At 38.5% G+C, this 19,115-nt stretch overlaps 1 long non-coding RNA gene across 1 annotated transcript in view; it reads right to left on the bottom strand.

The window, feature by feature from the left end:
- Window positions 1-1,875: 1,875 nt before the first annotated feature.
- The window catches only part of LOC116076575, a 23,057-nt gene continuing 5,817 nt past the window's right edge, over window positions 1,876-19,115 (bottom strand). Inside the window, exons 2-3 of the long non-coding RNA XR_004112995.1 lie at window positions 5,218-5,315; window positions 1,876-1,922 (exon numbers count right to left, since the gene is read on the bottom strand). This is a non-coding gene — a long non-coding RNA (uncharacterized LOC116076575). The remainder of the gene's footprint in view (window positions 1,923-5,217; window positions 5,316-19,115) is intronic.

The following is a 19,115-nucleotide window of genomic DNA, read 5'->3' as shown; positions in this document are numbered from 1 at the left end:
ATGTAACAAGACAATACAAGTGATATTCTTATCTTTAACAAACTTACAATCTACTGTAAAGTTGAAGACTCTATATTAAAACTACAATTAAAAAAGTTCACTAACATTTAACAGAAGAGAAGAAAAAAAAGTAGTTAAATAAATTAGAAATGTTAACTTACATCAGGAGATTCAAAGATGACATCGTACCACAGTTATCTGCATCAATGATGCTAGGCTAACAGAACAAAGAGGCAGCACTCATGAGAATATGGTTATAAAGCTGAAAAAAAGACGAATCAAGTAATGGAAGAATGCTTGAAAAGAAGTGGTTCTTTATCCATATCATGTAAAATGGTTTTAAAACATATCTAGAATATCATGGCATATGAAAAATAGGAAACGTCTTCTTCAAAGTAGCTGAGATGGAGTTACAAATAATCATTTAAAATAGTGACCAGTAAGAAGTGACAGATGAGTTTTGCTCCCACGGGATCATTTTAGTGATAACGATGCTGATTTTCTCTGTCTTGGTATACTGTTAGATTCTGAGGGAAAAGGTGTTATATTAAAGGTACATAAAGCTGAATGACAATTCCTAGAATAAAATGGGCTCATTTCCCCTTAGGGTCTGTTTTACCACACATCAGTGACTTGGAGTAGTAGACCTTTAGTCTATAAAGCTGTCTCATAATGGATGTTTTCTCTAACCTTCTGTTTACTGATTGGAGGGACTTGGGCAATCTTTTTAGAAGTCTGTCTCATAAGTCTTCAGAAATTGTTAACTCTGATGGAGTGACAATACTTTTATCAATTAATTAATTTGTTCATTCACTTCATATATCAATATCAGCTCTACCCCCCGTGCTCCTATTACCTCCTCATGCAGATACTCCCCACACCATATCAAGTCATATCAGGACTAGGCACATCCTCTCCCACTGAAGCCGTACAAGTAGCCCAATTAGGTGTATGAGATCCACAGGCAGGTAAGCAACAGATTCAGGGACAACTATGTCTCCAGTTATTGAAGGACCCTCATGAAGACCAAGCTACATATCTGTTAGATATGTGTAGGGGACCTAAGTCCAGCCCATTCTCTTTCTTTGGTTGATGGTTCAGTCTCTGGGAGCCTCGAAGGGTCTAAGTTAGTCTGTTGGTCTTTCTCCCAACTCTTCCATAAATCTCCCTGGGCTCTATCTAATGTTTAGCTGTGGGTTTCTGTGTCTCTTTCCATTGGCTGCTGGGTGGAGCCTGTCAGAGGACGGTTATTCTAGGCTCCTATCTGCAAGCATCATAAATAGTTTCAGGATTGGTTCATGCCCATGGGATGGTTCTCACTTTGGGACAGTTATTGGTTGGCTATTTTCTCAGTCTCTGCTCTGTCTTTGTCCCTGTGCATCTTGTAGGCCTGGCATATTTGGGGTTGAAGGTTTTGTGGGTGGGTTGCTGTCCTTATCCCTCCACTGGGAGTCCTGCCAGGCTACAGGAAGTTGCTGCTTCAGGTTCCATATCCCCTTCTGCTAGGAATCTCAGCTAGAGTCACCCCCCGCCATGCCCTAGAGTCCCTGCAACATCCTCCAATCCCAGGTTTCTGGCACATCCTAAAGATTGCCTCTGCTTACCTGTTATCTACTTCAGTTCTCTCCCCTACTCTCCCTATACCTGTCACCACTCTACCACCCTGCTCCCACCCCATCCCCTCTCAAATCCAGTTTTCTCCTTCCATCCACCTCCCATCTCTATTTCCCTTTATAAGAAAAATTCAACCTTCTTCCCTTGTGTCCTCCTTGTTATCTGGCTTTTTTGGGGTGTATGGATTATAGCGTGGCTATCCTATGATTTAAGCTAATATCCACTTATCAGTGAGTACATACCATGCATATTCTTTTGGGTCTGGGTTACTTCAGTCAGGATGGTATTTTATAGTTTCATCCATTTACCTGTAAAAGTCACAACGTCCTTGTTTTTAATAGTTGAGTGTTACTCCACTGTGTAAATATACCACACTTTCTTAATCCATTCTTCAGTTAAGGGGATATCTAAGTTGTTTCCAGTTTCTTGCGATTTATGAATAAAGCTGCTGTGACCTAGTTGAGCAAGTGTCCCTGAAGGTTGGTGGAGAATTTTTTGATTTTATGCCCAGGAGTGGAATAGCTGGATCTTGAAGTAGAACTATTCCCAATTTCCTGAAAATCTGCCAAACTGACTGACAGAGTACTTGTACAAGTTTGCATTCCTATCAGTAATGGAGGATTATTCTCTTTGCTCTACTTCTTTGCTAGCATGTGCTGTCCCTCGAGTTTTGAATTTAGCCATTCTGATGTGTGTAAGGTGGAATCTCATAGTCCTTTTGATTTGCATTCCATGATGACAAAGGATATGGAACATTTCTTTAAGTGGTACTCAGCCATGCAAGATTCCCCTGTTGAGAATTCTCTGTTTAGCTCTGTATTCCATTTCTACACTGGGTTATTTGGGTTGCTGGTGTCTAACTTGTTGAATTCTTTATATATTTTCAAGATCTGTCAGATGTAGGGTTCATGAAGATACTTTCCCAATCTGTAGGCTCTCATTTTGTCTATTGATGGTGTCCTTTGACTTCAGAAGCTTTTCAGTTGCTTGAGATTCCATTTATTATTTGTTTTTTTTATTAGATATTTTCTTTATTTACATGTAAATTTCTCCCTTCCCAGTTTCCCCTCTAAAAAAAAAAGAAACAAACAAAAACAACAAAAACAAACCCCAGCTGCCTCCGCACTCCCCATGCCTGCCACCCCACCCTCTCCTGCTTATTGGCCCTGGCATTCCCCTACACTGGGGCACAGAACCTTCACGGGGGCTGAGGTCCTCTCCTCCCATTGATGATCGAATTTGCAATCCTCCACTATACACACTGCCAGAACAATCAGTCCCACCATGTGCAGACCTTGGTTGGTGGTTGAGACTCTGTTGATCTTAGAGCCTGAGCCATTGGTGGTCTGTTCAGGAAACTGTGTCCTGTACCAATGAGTTCAAGGGTATTCCTGACTTTCTATTCTATTAGATTTAGTGTAACTGGTTTTACATTGAGATCTTTGATGTCTTTGTTTATATTGTGGATTACATTGATGGACTTTCATTTATTGAACCACCCCTGTATTCTTAGAATGAAGCCTACTTGATCATGGTGGATGATGTCTTTGATATATTCTTGAATTTGGTTTGCAAATATTTTATTGAGTAGTTTTTGCATCAACGTTCATGAAGGAAATTGGTCTGAAATTCATTTTCTTTGTTGAATCTTTGTGGTTTTTTTAGGTATCTGGGTGTAATTGTTACTTCCTGTTGTTTTTGTTGTAAAAGGTGGAATTAGATTTGTGTGAATTTTTTGAAAGATTACCTTCTTGCTTCTTCTAGGGTGTAGTTTTGCTCCTTATGTTGATGTTTTCCATCTATTATCTTTTGTAGGGCTGGATTTATGGAAAGATATTGTGTAAATTTTGTTTTGTCATGGAATATCTTATTTTCTCCATCTATGGTAATTGAGAGTTTTGCTGGGTATAGTAGCCTGGGCTAGCATTTTGTTCTTGTAGGGTCTGTATGACATCTGCCCAGCATCTTCTAGCTTTCATAGTCTCTGGTGAGAAATCTGCTGTAATTCTGATAGGCCTGCCTTTATATGTTACTTGCCTTTTTTCCCTTACTGCTTTTAAAATTCTTTCTTTGTTTAGTGCAGTTGGTGTTTTGATATTATGTGACGGGAGGAATTTCTTTTCTGGTCTAGTCTATTTGGAGTTCTGTAGGCTTCTTGTATGTTCATGGGCATCTCTTTCTTTGGGTTAGGGAAATTTTCTTATATAATTTTGTTGAAGATATTTACTGGCCCATTACATTGGGAATCTTCACTCTCTTCTATACCTATTATTCTTAGGTTTGGTCTTCTCATTGCATCCTGGAATTCCTGGATGTTTTGGGTTAGGAGCTTTTTGATTTTTTGCGTTTTCTTTGACTGTTGTGTCAATGTTTCCTAAGGTGTCTTCTGCCCCTGAGATTCTCTACTATCTCTTGCATTCTGTTGGTGATGCTTGCATCTATGGCTCGTAATTTCTTTCCTAGGTTTTGTATCTCCAGGGTTATCTCTCTTTCTGATTTCTTTATTGTTTCTATTTCCATTTTTAGATTCTGGATGGTTTTGCTCATTTCCTTCACCTGTTTGATTGTGTTTTTCTGTAGTTCTTTAGGGGATTTTTGTGTTTCATCTTTAAGAGCTTCTAGCTCTTTATCTGTGTTCCCCTGTATTTCTTTGAGGGTGCTATTTATGTCTTTCTTAAGGTCCTGTATCATCATCATGATAAGTGATTTTATATCTGAATCTTGCTTTTCCGGTGTGATGGTGTGTTCAGGACTTGCTATGGTGGGAGAATTGGGTTCTGATGATGCCAAGTGACCTTGGTTTTTGTTGTTTATTTTCGTATGCTTTCCCCCAGCCATCTGGTTAACTCTAGTGCTACATGCTCTTGCTAAATCTGATTGGAACCTGTCCTTCCTGTCATCTTGGTTGTGTCAGAACTCCTCAGAGTCAGGCTGTCTCTGTGATCCTATGATTCTGTGATCCTGTGATCCTGGGCTAGAGTAGCCATGTGCCAGACAATGAAAGTCAGAGGGCTTGACTATACAGGCTGTGCCCCAAGTAGACTGGATGGAGAACGAATTGGTGGGGCAGGTTCCCAAGCTGGTTACTCCTGGGGCCTTGTTAAGGCTCCTCAGGACCAAAGGGTAAACCCAGAGGCAGACAGTGGAGTTCAAGGTAGTGAACAAAACTCACCTCTGCTGGCTATACCCTAGACAGATCTGACTGAGAAGAGATCATGGGGCAGGGTTCCAAGCTTGTTACTCTTGGGGACCCAGAGGGCTCCATGGGGAAGCAGAATATTCTTGGGGTCCTGCATGGATTCTCAGATTGAAGGGTGAGCCAGTGTGGTAATATTTGAAATGTTGAAAACAGAAGCATGGATCATCAGCAACCACTTCATATTTATCCCAGGACCTTTTACATTTTATACCTCTCTTCTCTCAGCTGAACATATTCCTCCTAATAGATTCACCAAATAAATAATAATGATGTCTCCATTTGATAATTCTTAAACCTAGAAATATAATACCATGCCTTCAACATACTATGATATAAAATAGTTTAATTCAACATAAGTATAACACATTATTGTTCATATACAAAGATGAGAAACAAGTACGCACAATGTCCCATTGTTGTTCATTTTTGGTGAGGACTTCCTTCCTTCCTTAGACCTTCCTTCGTCTACGTCTTCAACTCAGCATTCTCTGATGAGTCATTCCTATCAAAACACAATCAATCAATAATTCACTTATCTTTTCAAACTTGTTCTCTGATTCACAAATCTTCCTCCATTCTCTGTGTTTTTAGTTATGTTGAAATTCTCAGTTTAGGAAGACAAGAAAGGATCTAAACATCATGATTAAGTACACGATGTCACTGATGTCACTTCCCCTTTCATTTTCCAATCCTCCAACTCAACCTCTGATGCATGTTCCATGTATTAGTCAGCTCCTATGGGCCATTTATCTTTTATTTCAGAAATTTTCTGTCTCCTCTTATCCTAGTACATACCCTGAGTCATTCTTCGTATCATAAGAAAGCCACCCATGTGTACTGATGCACAAAAAATGACTTGGAGAACCCAACCATATTCTCTTTTCTTTTTTGGTTACACCTTCTTAGATTTCCTATTTCCCCTGTCATTATCTCAAAATCTAGAGATAAGTGGATAATATATAATTTTACTATCAAACATAGCTGCACAAATTCATGTTTTATTTGCTCATATTTCAGCATGAACCATATATGAGGAACTGTTGCAGACACTAAAGATCAAAGAGTAACCAGATAGACATACAAGTTTCCTCACTTTATGGAACATGAGAGAGAAAAGGATGAGACAGGATGGCCTGGGATGTTATGCACGATTAAGGAGATTATTTTAGTGGATTTGTATTGAATTTTCATCAATTCATATTGTAAGGCTAATTGGTTCAGAACAACTCTTTACATTTACCTAGGGATACATCCAAAGTCTCCTCCTTGAATCTCTATATCTCTATAGCATCAGGAATTCTTGTTATTAAAAGTAAACAAACAAACAAACAAACAAAAATTCCAAAACCCTATAGGACCTGATAATTGCAATTAAATATAATGAAAGAGAGCATTGATTTCACACACACACACACACACACACACACACACACACACACACATACACACAAACACACACACACACAAAATTTGTCATGGAAAGCTCCAGTCTAGTTTTCAAGTCTAATTTCCCAGCTGAATTCCTGCTAAAAATAGAGTGGTTGATCAGATAGTAAGAAATGCAGAAATGCATCATCTGGAACCCAACTGGCTAGTCAGAGTGTTTAAAAAATCAGATACTAGATGAGTCTATTGAGAGTGCCTCTTTACCTGGTCTTCTCAGGAGATACTTTCTTATCTGTGTGCCTTCCTCCATAGCACATATGGAAATATTATTTATTTCTATATAGATGTATATCACTATTTTAATAAACTAGCAAATCGACTACTATAAAATTTTATATGAACCTAGCAAGGCCTTTTAAGTCTTCCTTTGCCTGGTATGCTTTGATAAGATATAACCATTCTGCCCAATTCTTCAGGATTTTGCAAAGAATATGGTATAAAGGATAATACTATGACTTTTTATGAGCATAGCACATGTTACAATATAACCTATAAATACAATAATTTCTTTTATCATGATAATAATTCTAATTGTAATGCATGCTTTCCAGATCATGTTTATATTTATCTTAAAAGATGGCTTCAATTTTTAGTGCACAACTAAATAAATGGTTTCTGTTATAAAAGATCATGATGCAAATTTAAATCTGAGAAGCTACTTTGAACATGTTATTCACATGTTGTGACATGTGAAGATGAATATGCTGTGGACAATGAAAGTTCATTCTGTACCTCGATTTGATTGAGCTTCTAACTGGAAACTGTAAGAGCATAGAGTGACATAACACAAGTCTAGAGGATGCTAGAATGCTTTAAGTGGTATTTTGTGAGATTGACAGATAATTATTATTAGACACAAGACCAACAGTGAGAAATGTTCCAATTCCAGCCTTTCAAAAATGAACAGATAATCCAGAGGAAACACATGATAGGAAATATCTGTGCTCTTTTTAGTTATTCTAAGAATTGAGACTACACCTTTGACAATAAATAAGAGTCAAGAAATAATCAAATAAAAATCTAAAGCCAGGCTACATTTTTAATATTGTCTTTCTGAATAAAGATTAAATCCATATGAATTTTTTTACATGATAGGATATTCCCTGGTAGGTAAGACATGAGAAAAAATGAATAAATTCTCCCACATATTTCAACACAATTTAAAAGTTAAGTTAGAACTTTAAAAGAAGGAAAACTAGTAAGGTCTATTTATGATGAGTTAGAATTAAATGCTGGTGAATTTTTTTTATCTTCAGTGTTAAGCACTTTTACATTAATAAAGTAAATTGGCAGTAAAAGACATTTTTCCAGGGTTTCAGCTACTTTTATGTTGATGACATTAAAGCAGAAGACTATATTGATCTATCTTCAATTTAAGGAAGGTTGATAAATTTTGAACTAAATGATACTGACAGACAAAGCAGACATGAGGTATCAAAAAACTAGCTGTATCTAGGTAGCTGTATCCCCTGATGGTCTCAGTGCACTTAGTGGTTAAGCATCTTTGAAGATGCACATATACTAATGAAAAGTTTCATCCTCAAAAGACCTAGTAGCATAATGTCATTTCTACTGTGGTTTTGATACCACCTCCCTTTGCCCTTTCTTAGCTTAACTAAGAGCTAATAGCTCGTGATTGTCTGTAACTCCAGTGTTTATAAGACTCTCTTCTTACGTTCATGGATTCTTACATACATGCAGGCAAGACTCTCATACAGATAAAAGGAAAATAAGCATATACTTTTAAAGAGACCTTGAAGATTGACCAGTTCCCCATAACAGTTCCATTCATCCCTAACCAAAGGTGCTGAATGACTTCATCTCAGTATTATAGTATTCTTGTTGTAGTATGCATGCAGACATACAAAATGTTCGTATGTCTGGTACCACTGCTTTGCCAGGGAACGAGGCTCTGTTCTCTGAATTCTAGGAGGTGCAGATATAGAGGTATTTCAAAGCACCCTGGAATGATGATCAAAAAGCCTGGTAGCACAGATATTTCCTACAGGCTATCAGTGCCCTTTAAGTGCTCATTCAGGTCTCTGTGGCTCTTAGAATTATGGAACTTCTTAGTCCTTACCAGGGAAGAGACACAAAGTGACTTATTTGATAGCGTTATATCCTGATTCAGGTTTACACAAAATCTTGATGTGTTTCACACGGAGATCTGACAGGTTTTTCAAGCTTTTTTATTTACCTGTTTTTTTTTTTTTTTTTTTTTTTTTTTTTTTTGGCTTATTCACTGTTTTGTAATTTCTTATAAAAATGGAATTGTCTTCTGCTTCCATCAAGACCTGAATCCCTGAGTTCTAAAACACATAGTTCTCGCAAATAACAAAATTACTCTCAGGAAAATTGCCTCTACTGTATTTTAAGAGCCTAACTTGGCACCCAAAGATAGTTTGAATATTCTGCACATACTCATCACAGGAAATCTGAAAACTATTCCCTCGTGTTTTTGCTCCTGCGACTAATGGAAAGGAAGCACAGGAGAAGGGAGGGGGAGGAAGTCAAGGAAATTGGTCATTGTACTGAACACATGCTTGCCTTAGGTACATTGGTAAAGTTTATGAAATGACACAGCAAAACATTACCAAACCAAACTCCATGTAAAAATAACACACTGGACTAGCTGTGGCTATTAATACATATCATTTTAATTTTTTCTTTATTTATTGGTTATTTTATTTATTTACATTTCAAATGTTGTCCTTCCCGGTTTCCCCTCTACAAACCCCCTATCCCATTACCAATCCCCCCTGCGTCTATGAGGGTGTTCCCCCATCCACCCACCCACTCTTATCTTACTGCCCTAGCATCCCTCTACAGGTCTCTAGTTGTTTTTATTTTTTCACTCTTATCTGACTCTGCCATAAGCCTCAGTGAAAGTGGAACACAAGCAAAGGGAATTAATGACCCAATGACAAGAGTCTGGGGGGAATAATCTATGCTTTTTCACCTGTTCAGTGATAAACAGTTTTTTCTTTACATAACTATTGCAAATTTAATAGTTTCTACACAAGGTAGATGGTCCTAACATTATCAACCTGAGTATACGTGAACAAACCAATCAGCTGATGCCTCTTAAAATGATGAGGTTGAGTCATGAGTCTCCTTTCTGGTTGTGTCTAATATTGACTCTGTTCTTAGCTTGACAATTGTCTGAGAGTTGCTGTGGGGTCTCAGCTACATCAGGGCTGTCATGTCATGATCCACATGAGGCCATAATGAAATCTAGTTCAACATGACTCAGTGAGCTATGGTTGGCTTAAATTTCTAGAGTCTGACCATGAGCAGTTTATGGTAAGCATATTTAAGCACAGTACAATTTGGAAATTTTTTCCTGGTGTAATACAATCCCCATGTGCACAAGGAGGCATAATTTCATTCAGACTCAACTCAAAGTACATGTAACTTTCTTTTAAAGAGGTAGGTTTTAAGGATAGAGTACATATGTTATGTTAAAGGCCTAGGGAAGAATTTGTCATGTAGATAGTCATTTGGGCTATGAGCTACCACCAATCCTGGCCGTGAGAGCCTGGGGGAGCTCTTGATTATACAGATAATGCAAAGGTCACAGAGTCTATTAAATATCTCTGATCCTGGCTGTGGGAGCTTCAGGGAGCCCCAGGACATACCGATAATGGAAAAGTCACCTAAATTAGCCACCTCCTGTTCTTTTTGTGAGATCTTGGTAAGAATTACCCTACAGATATTATAAATCACAGTCTTTTTTTTTTTTTTTTGCTTTTCTGGACAAGGTTTCTGTGTACAGTAGTCCTGGGCTTTACTCTGTAGGCCAGGGTGACCTGGACCTCAGAGATTCAACAGCCTCTGTTTCCTGAGTGCTGAGATTAAATGCTTGCAATCCCTGTGTTTTCTAAATCATCAGGTTATTAACCACCTCTGTTCCCAGTCTTCAAGAGGGAAGAGCAGGCTATACATCTCTTCCATTGTTGAAAAGACAGTTTTGTATGTTTAACATTTTTGGTTGCTTAACATCCTTGGTTTCCTTAGTCCTTATTTGTAAGGGCAAGGGACTTTGTGCTCCCAGCAGGTTATGAAGACATATCCAAAATAGCTGAAGTTACCTAGAGTGGAACATTATTAGCAGTCCATATCAAAGCTGACTGTCAGGCTCAGTACCAGCCTGTGGTGATATAAATTGTAATCTCTGCCCAGAGTTATTATTGGGATTCACCGCTTCATTTTTCTAATTCAATAGTAGCAGGTTCATCCTCAGTCAACCTTAAGCTACACAGAAAGTCTGCCCAGCCTTTGAGGCACATGGTTGTTAGAGGAGAAGAGTCCAACTGACTCTTCGTGACTGACTTATTTTATTCACTCTCTAGATCTTTTTATTTATTTATTTATTTTTTAGAGTTTAAACATTGTGTGGGGTGGCTGGAATTATTTCATTCCATAAAATCTTTCCCTAAAGGAGCATCAGGAGGCAGGGGAGAGAAGGAATTTGACCTCTCTACTACGGTTCTTCTCATTTTAACTCATAAGTAGAGATATTGCAACTCTGGACATCAGAATTTAGCCCCTTTTTTTTCTGTCTTATAGAACCTAAGGCAACATCTGAACAATTATTGCTGCCTTTATAACTCCCTCAAGCACATACTCACAAATGCTTGTCACTAAACCCAGATCTCAAGCTTGAGGGCTGTTTGCATGTATCTTGTCATAGACTACTGGCTTACACAGGTACCATTCAGTAAACAATTACTGAATTAAATACAGAATTGAGTTCTAATTACACAGAGTAACAACCCTACCCCACTGCAGTTTCTGACTAGTTTATTTCATGGCATTTATTTATTTATTTATTTATTTTGGAGTCAATAAAAACTTTAAAAGAACCTCTCCTCCAATCTCAATCTCTCCCCATCTCTCTCACACACACATACACACACACATACACACTCAGCTACACACAATTATTTTGTTCAGAGATTTGGCTATTAAAAATGCAAACCACTAATGTTATAATGGTGAACATTAACCAACCTCCTTCCTTACCTGACCTTTGAACTGCATTTAAATGACTTTGCTTTCTAGCCAAAAAATGCTTCTAAATATAATGTGCAAATAAATACAGCGCTAATTACTAAAAGAGCCCTTCTGGCATGGGCAGGCCATACTTAATGGAATAATAAATCACTAGTTTGAGACTCCTTGATCTTCATCTTCTGTACACTTTTTTTTTTTTTTTACTAAATAAGAACTAAAGCAACTGAACTCAGGAAAACTAGAATTTAAATAAAAAATAAACATTATGCTTTAATAAACAAAATCTCCACCATTAACTCATAGAATATATTTATTGGTTTATATACTCAACATAACTCACTTGGTAAAAGAAGTAACGTTTTACTCTAAAAGAGGGATGTTTCTGCGATAAAACACCATAGCCAAAAGCAACTTGGAAAGTGAAAGGTTTTATCTGGGCGAAAGGGTGCATCACTAGGAAAAGTAAGGGAAGGAAATGAAAGCAGGATGGAAGCAGTAACTGAAGCAGAGACCATGAAAGGGTGCTGTCTACTGGCCTGCTGTCATGCTTACTCAGCTTGAATTCTTACACTATGCATGATCACCTTTCCAGGAGTGGCATCACTCACAGTGGACTGGGTGCTCCCTGACAAGAAGTCACGGTGAAAATAACCCACAGAAATACCAAAGGCCAGTTTGAGTTTGCCATTTTTCTCATTTGAGGTCTCTTCCCAGATGACTAGCTTCTTTCAAGTTTACAAAAGGCAAACCATAACAGAAAGGCAAAATACTCCTTAATATTTGAATGTGAGTTTTGTCCCTGGACTCAGAAGGGAGAAAGAGAGAAGGAGAGAATGGAATTCTGCAAGTTGTCCTCTGACTAAAGACTTTCTCTGACATGGGAACAAACACACATTCACACATATAAAAACATACACATGAAGACACACACTGAAATATACACATGCACACACATTAATAAATAAATAGATACAACTGAAAACTTTGAAATAAGCCATAGGTAGTATATACAAAGGCTTATCTTATAGCTAAATCCTGGATATTGTTTTCTAACATATCAAGTGAGTTTCTTTCTTTTTTAAGAGGCAGATTCAATAGATAATATACAGAATTGAGGGAGAGCCTTGATTACAAATTTAATAATTCCTTATTTAAGAAATAGAATATGAGTCAATTAAAAATAGTTAAATATTTCTGTGATTAAATAGTTAAATCTTCTTTCTGTCTGTACATCTCCCCTCTCCTCTGTTGCTCTCTGTCCCTGAAACTCGTAGCTCCACCTCTCTTTTCCATGTTCAATCACAGGCCTCCTGCTGCACTAATATTTTATAGAATGGTTGACCCCTAAATGGTGAATGTTTCTGCAGAACAAATGTTCTTTATTTTTGCATACTATATGAGTCTGGGATCTTCCTTCAATGATTTTTGGACAATTACACTCTCATATTGAGGTAAAAAGACCCAGTCGAAGGACAAGGGTTCTAAAAGCAGGTGTCTTAGTTAGGGTTTCACTGCTGTGAACAGACACCATAACCAAGGCAACTCTTATAAGTGACAACATTTAATTGGAGCTGGCTTAGAGGTTCAGAGATTCTGTCTATTATCATCAAGATGTGAATATGTCAGCATCTAGGTAGACATAGGGGTGGAGGAGCTTAGAGTTGTACATCTTGTTCTGTAGGCAGCTAGGAGAAGACTCACTTCCAGGCAGCTAGGATGAGGGCTTTAAAGACCACACACAAAGCAATATATCTACTTTAACAGGGCCACACCTGCTCCAACAAGGCCACACCTCCTAATAGTGCCACTCACTGGGCCAAGCATATACAAATCATCACAGCAGGCAAAAGCATCAGGAATAGCCCTTATTCTTTCTGTTAGGAGTCCAGGTTAGTTGAGACTGTGGGTTTTCTTGTGTTTTTTTGTTAATTAATTTAATTTATTTATTTATTACTTATTCACTTATGACCCACTCACTGCTTGACCCTGTCAGCTCACCACAATCCTTCCTGCATCCCTCCCTTCCCTTCTCCTCTGAGCAGCTAGGGTCCCCCTTGGTGATTCTTTCACCCTGACACTTTAAGTCTCCACTGGGTGCTTCCTCTCTCACTGAGGCCACACAAGGCACACACATATCTCACATACAAACAACAGTTTTGGGGATAGACCTCCTCAAGTTGTTTGGGATCCACATGAAGACCAAGCTGCACATCTGCTACATATGTGCTCAGAAGCCTAGGTCCATCCAGTGCATGTCCTTTGATTGTTGGTTCAGAATCTGAGAGCCCCAGTGGTCCAGGTTAGTTAACTCTGTTGATCCTCATGGGGATTTCCTATCCCCTTCAGGGCCCACAACCCTTTTTCCTATTCTTCCACAAGAGTCTGCAAGCTCCATCCACTGTTTGTCAGTTGGGTGTTTGCATCTGTCTGAGTCAGTTGCTGGGTGGAGCCTCTCAGCAGACAGCCATACTAGATTTCTCTCTGTGAGCATAATAGAATATCATTAATAGTGTCAGAGATTGGTGTTTGCCCATGGGATAGGTCATATCCCCAATGCTGTGAGTCATAGCTAAGGATACACCCATTGATTATTAGGGGCCACCCTATTCTAGGTCTCCATCTATTCCTAGAGATGTTCCCTACCTCTCTGGTCCCTGTCAGTGGCAGATTTCCATTTATTCCCATGGCCATTTATCCATCCCACACACCTTCCAACCTGTTACAAAGGAATCCTCAACAGATACAGGAAAATTGAAATAACACCTGTATCTTACCAATCTTGTGGTGCTGTTGAACCCTCTGGCTCCTGCAATCCTTCCTCGTCCTCTTCGGTAAGATTTCCTGGACTCTGCCTAATGTTTGGCTATGGTTGTCTACATTTGTTTCTATCAATTGCTGGATGAAATCCTCTGATGACTGGATTAGAAACCAATATATGAATACAGTACAATATCATTAGGCATCATTTCATTGACTTTTTTATTTGCCATGCATATTTTATTCTATCCTATATAATATGAATATCAAATAAATATGATGCAAAAGTGATCCCTAACAATTTATCTGTGGACTCTCTTAGTTTTAAAATTAGTATATTATTATTTAGTATTCTCCAAAATTGACCATATACTCAGATACAAAGCAAGTCTCAATTAATACAAGATTGGACCTGGGAAGTGAGAGACTATCAGGACTCCAAGAGAGGGACCTTAAATGAAATGCCCAACATTCGGGAGAAGGAACTTATAGAGCCCATCCCCAGCAGGAAGACAGGGCATCAAATGAGAGAAAGAGGGGCTGTTGTGATGATAAAAAGAGAAAGAGCTATAAAGAATAAGTTCTGGTGGAGTGTGGGGGAAGGAATGCTTCAGCAGGCCCATGCCAAGACATTCCTTCCCCCTGAGGGACCAGACACATACCAGTATAGTATAGAATAGAGTTTATTTAGGGCATGGGAAGGGGCGTTAGGGTAACAGAGGTAGAGAAAGGCAGAGAGAAGGAGAGAGTAGAGCCAAAGAGGCTGGCCATGACCATATGGAGATAGGGGGAAGGGAAGTGGGAGAGAAGGGGTACAAGGGGGCAAGAGGCAAGAGAGAGGCAAGAGTTTAAGAGAGAGAGGAGGGGGCAAGCAGCCCCTTTTACAGGGCTAGGCCTACCTGTCTGAAAGAACTGCAAGGGTGGAAATGGAGAGAAGCCTGAAGAAAACAAGGTCCAGTGACAGGCCCAAAGTGGGATCCACCTCAAGTGGATGTCCCAAGGTCTCACAGTATTACTGAGGCTATGGAGCACTCACAAAAAGGGACCTGGCATGACTGCCCTCCAAAAGACCGAACAAGCAGCTGAAAGAGTCAGAGGCAAATATTTGCAACCAACCAGTAAACAGAAGCTGCTGACCCCTGTGGCTGAATTAGAGAAAGGCTGAAAGAAGCTGAGAAGGAGGGCAACTCTGTAGGAGGACCAGCAGATTCAATTAATCTGGACCCCCAAGATCTCTCCAACACTAGACCACCAAACAGGCAGCATATACCAGCTGATATGAGGCCTCCAACATATATACAGCAGAGGACAGCCAAGTCTGAGTTCAGTCAGAGAAGATGCACCTAACCCTCAAGAGACTGGAGTCCCCAAGGAGACATCCCTATGGAGACAGTTGGGGAGAAGGTATGGGATATGGAACAGTCATAGGGTGGACTTGGGGTGGGGGTGGGGAAAAATCTGGAGTGTAAAAAAATTAATTAATTAATTAAAAAAATAACAAACTCATATCTGTTGGTATTAACACCAACAGATAATTTATATATTAGAGCACTTTCTCTGTCTGGTTATGTACAGATAATTAAAAAAAAATTGAAGAATATTTTCTTCAATTTCCAATGTTGCAACAATTTTTCAGCCTTTAGGAGTTAATGCCCTTTAATTTAATCTAATTTTTAGAAAGTAAATTATATTTTTTATATTAATATTGCCTAGTTTATAATGAAAAACTAAAATTTAAAAGTATCAAAGTATCATTTGCATTTCTACTCAGTTTATTCTAGTTTTTAATTTCTCTTAGTCTTCTCTAACCATATAAAATACTAAGAAGTCTCTGATTACTACTGACGTTTTAATAACACAATTTTATTATTTTTTTGAGAATTTCATGCAGTGTATACTGATCACATTCACTCCCTCTTTTTCCTCCCACTTCCTCCTAGATCCAGCCCCACTTTCTACCATTTGTTTTTAAGAAGAAACTATTGTTTTGTGGTGTTAAATTCAGCATGGGTGCCCCACTTACGAAGAAACAGGGATGGAGATCGATGCAAATAGCATGAGGTTTTTATTGAACCAGTATACTGGGGTCGTCCTGCATTCAGAGCAAAGGCAACCCCCAAGAACAAAAGCACACTCTTTTTATACCTTCCCAGTAACATAGGTTTACAGCATGACTTGGTTATCTCTCATTGGTGGAGCCCATTGTCTTTTGTTTCCATTGACCTCTGTGCCCCAGGTGAGGAGGAGATACTGATTGCAAGTAGGGGGGGAGGGGAGATCCACCCCTACCTGGGGACATTTTCCTGGAACCAGGCATTACTCCCCGCAATTAGGGCATCTCTTGGGGACTGATGTTTGCTCAGTAAACCCTTCTGAAGCTCTGTCTTTATAGGCTTAATGGACATTTCTTGCTCCTTGGTATTTTTATGAGGTGTCCCTGTTTGCTCAATTCTTGCAGTGGATATCCGAGTCCTCTGGTTCATACCAACATTTTGCTCCATTTTCTGATATGTTCCATGATCTTTAAGTGTAGAAGTCATGTTGTAAATGTATCACTTTGAGACAGGCACTCTTTGTTTGGTTGATCTCTGCCTTTTGACTAGTTGTGGCTTTCTGTAATGATTTCTGTGTATTGCAAAGACAGAGTCTTTGAAGACAGGTGAGAGCTACACTTATCTGTGGATGTAAGCATAACTATTCAGAATGAAGTTAACTTACACTCTTTAAGAAATATGGCAGTACTAGGTTCTCCTCTAGGTTCCATGGCTTCATCATACAACAGTAGTTGGATAACTTTATAGTGTCAGACATAATTACCTTTTATCATCTTTCCCTCATGTCCATTAAGTGGCTGGTGGCTAACACAGGATATATGTGTCACTGTGCACCTTTAAGATTATCTTGCAGTGCTGGTCAAATACAGCTAGATAGAGCTGTTATTGATTGTTCTTCTCCCTTGGTAGTTGGCATAACAACTTTGCATATTATGAAAGCTCATCCATAGGGAACAGGCTTTCAGTTCAGCCTTAGAATGATCCTCCAAGTCCTCTATCAAAGATACATGGTATCTTCAGCATTAGGGCCATCCTTCTTTTAAATGCATCAATATCAATGATAATAGACTTTATTTTCACTTGGGGACTTATCTTGGTTTCCTGTGATGATTAAATCAAAAGCAGTTATCCCATGCCTAACAGTGGTGTTTAACAACTGATAATAATGTGTGTCCTTCCCCCAGCCTTGAGTAGGCTAAATAGACCCACAATGGTTTTACAAGGGATCTGGAGTGTCTGGCCTCACCACATTTGCAATTTCCTACAGGAGCTTTGAGGAATTGATCACCCACTGATCTTTCTTTGGAACATAATCCAGCTGAAACAAAGGATGGAGTCTGAAGGCTTTTCCTATATAAACACAGTACAGAATATTAAATTTTGAGCCTTGATCAGAAACTGCCTTGAGTTCATCCTTCTCTTGCATCTGTCCTTTTTCATTTCCAGGCCCCCTTTCAGGTATACCCCATTTGTCCATGGCTGCTGGGTGGCTACAATAATTATATATATATACAAAAAACTGCACACATGCACACACACACACACACACACACACACACACACACACACACACAAACATGCATGCACATTAAAACAGACATCAGACACATAAAAATATTATTTATTTTCTTCTAAGAAAGTCTAAACAGTTTATATGATTATCCAATTGGTTAACTGTCAATAGTTTTATGGTGAATAATTATTACTTAAATGTCAAAAAAAAAAAAGAACCTACCTGCCCATATAAAAATATAATGGCCTGACTATATACACAAATATATAATTCTGAACACAATCTGCACTCTGTAATCCATGCTCTGTAATTCAGCCAATCCTCTACCATTACCAGCCCAGGAAGCCAATCTACTATTGAAAAATCTGATTTATGTGAAGTCAAGATATTACTTCTGGTAAAGTAAGAGACTTTCCCCATAAGAGTTGTCTAAATCTAGAGTTTGAAAACTCCCATAATTTTTGTCCCTATTTTCAACTTATGACCCTTTGAGAAAAAAGCAGATATCAACCCCTAACCTACAGTTTGTCTATGTCGCTGACCTTCTAGTGATACCACATCAGAAGTTTCTCTTTACGCCTCTCTAAGGGGTTCCCATCCCTCTGTCTGCATTTCAGTCTCTGCCAAAATGCAAGCAAGATTGACTGTTTCAGTTGCTATGGCAAAATCTGAAGAAAACCTCTTCGCTTGATTTAAAATAAGCTTATCAGGTGAGACAGCCGCATTGTGTATAGACTACCTAAGGCCAGCAAATATTTGTAACTGTGTTTCACAAAACTGACTGTGTTTTCAACTATACAACAGCTGAATTTTTTTTTACAGTGCAACCTTCATCTTATATAAAGTTTGTGCATTTGGTTTGTGGAGACCATAGAGATAGCAAATGATATATTTTAAAATGAGCAACTAGTGAGGTGTGTGGACAAGTTCAGCTTGGCACAGAATGAACATGTATCTGTCTTTCCTCATAAAGACAGAACTTTCACTGCAATACTTTATTTCCACACATATAAGGTACAAATATAATTGTAAATTTTAAATATCATCCATGTATTTGATTTTCTAGGATTAAAATTCTTTGAAAAATGAAATATGCAAACATTTATATGAGTCATTCATTCATCCCACATATATACATACCACACACACACACACATACACACACACATACACATACACACCATACATATACACATCACACATATGCACAAATTTAATAAAGAATTTCATAGGTCCAGTTTGAAGTCTTATGCCTATAATTCCAGCACTCAAGAAACAGAGGCAGTAATATCTGACTTCCAAGACATCCTGAGATTCGTGCTTGTACCAACACAACAGATGCTGAGAATATTCATTTAGGAAGACCAACAAAGTCAACTAACCTGGACCTTTGGGGCTCTCAGAGTCTAAACCACCAACCACAAAACATATATGCGCTGGACCCAGACCTTCCCGCATATATACACACATACATATGTGTGTATGTGTGTAAGATATATATATATATATATATATA

Source organism: Mastomys coucha, unplaced genomic scaffold (assembly GCF_008632895.1).
Source record: "Mastomys coucha isolate ucsf_1 unplaced genomic scaffold, UCSF_Mcou_1 pScaffold4, whole genome shotgun sequence".
In the NCBI taxonomy this organism is placed as follows: domain Eukaryota; kingdom Metazoa; phylum Chordata; class Mammalia; order Rodentia; family Muridae; genus Mastomys; species Mastomys coucha.
This window is presented reverse-complemented; position numbering and strand designations above follow the sequence as displayed.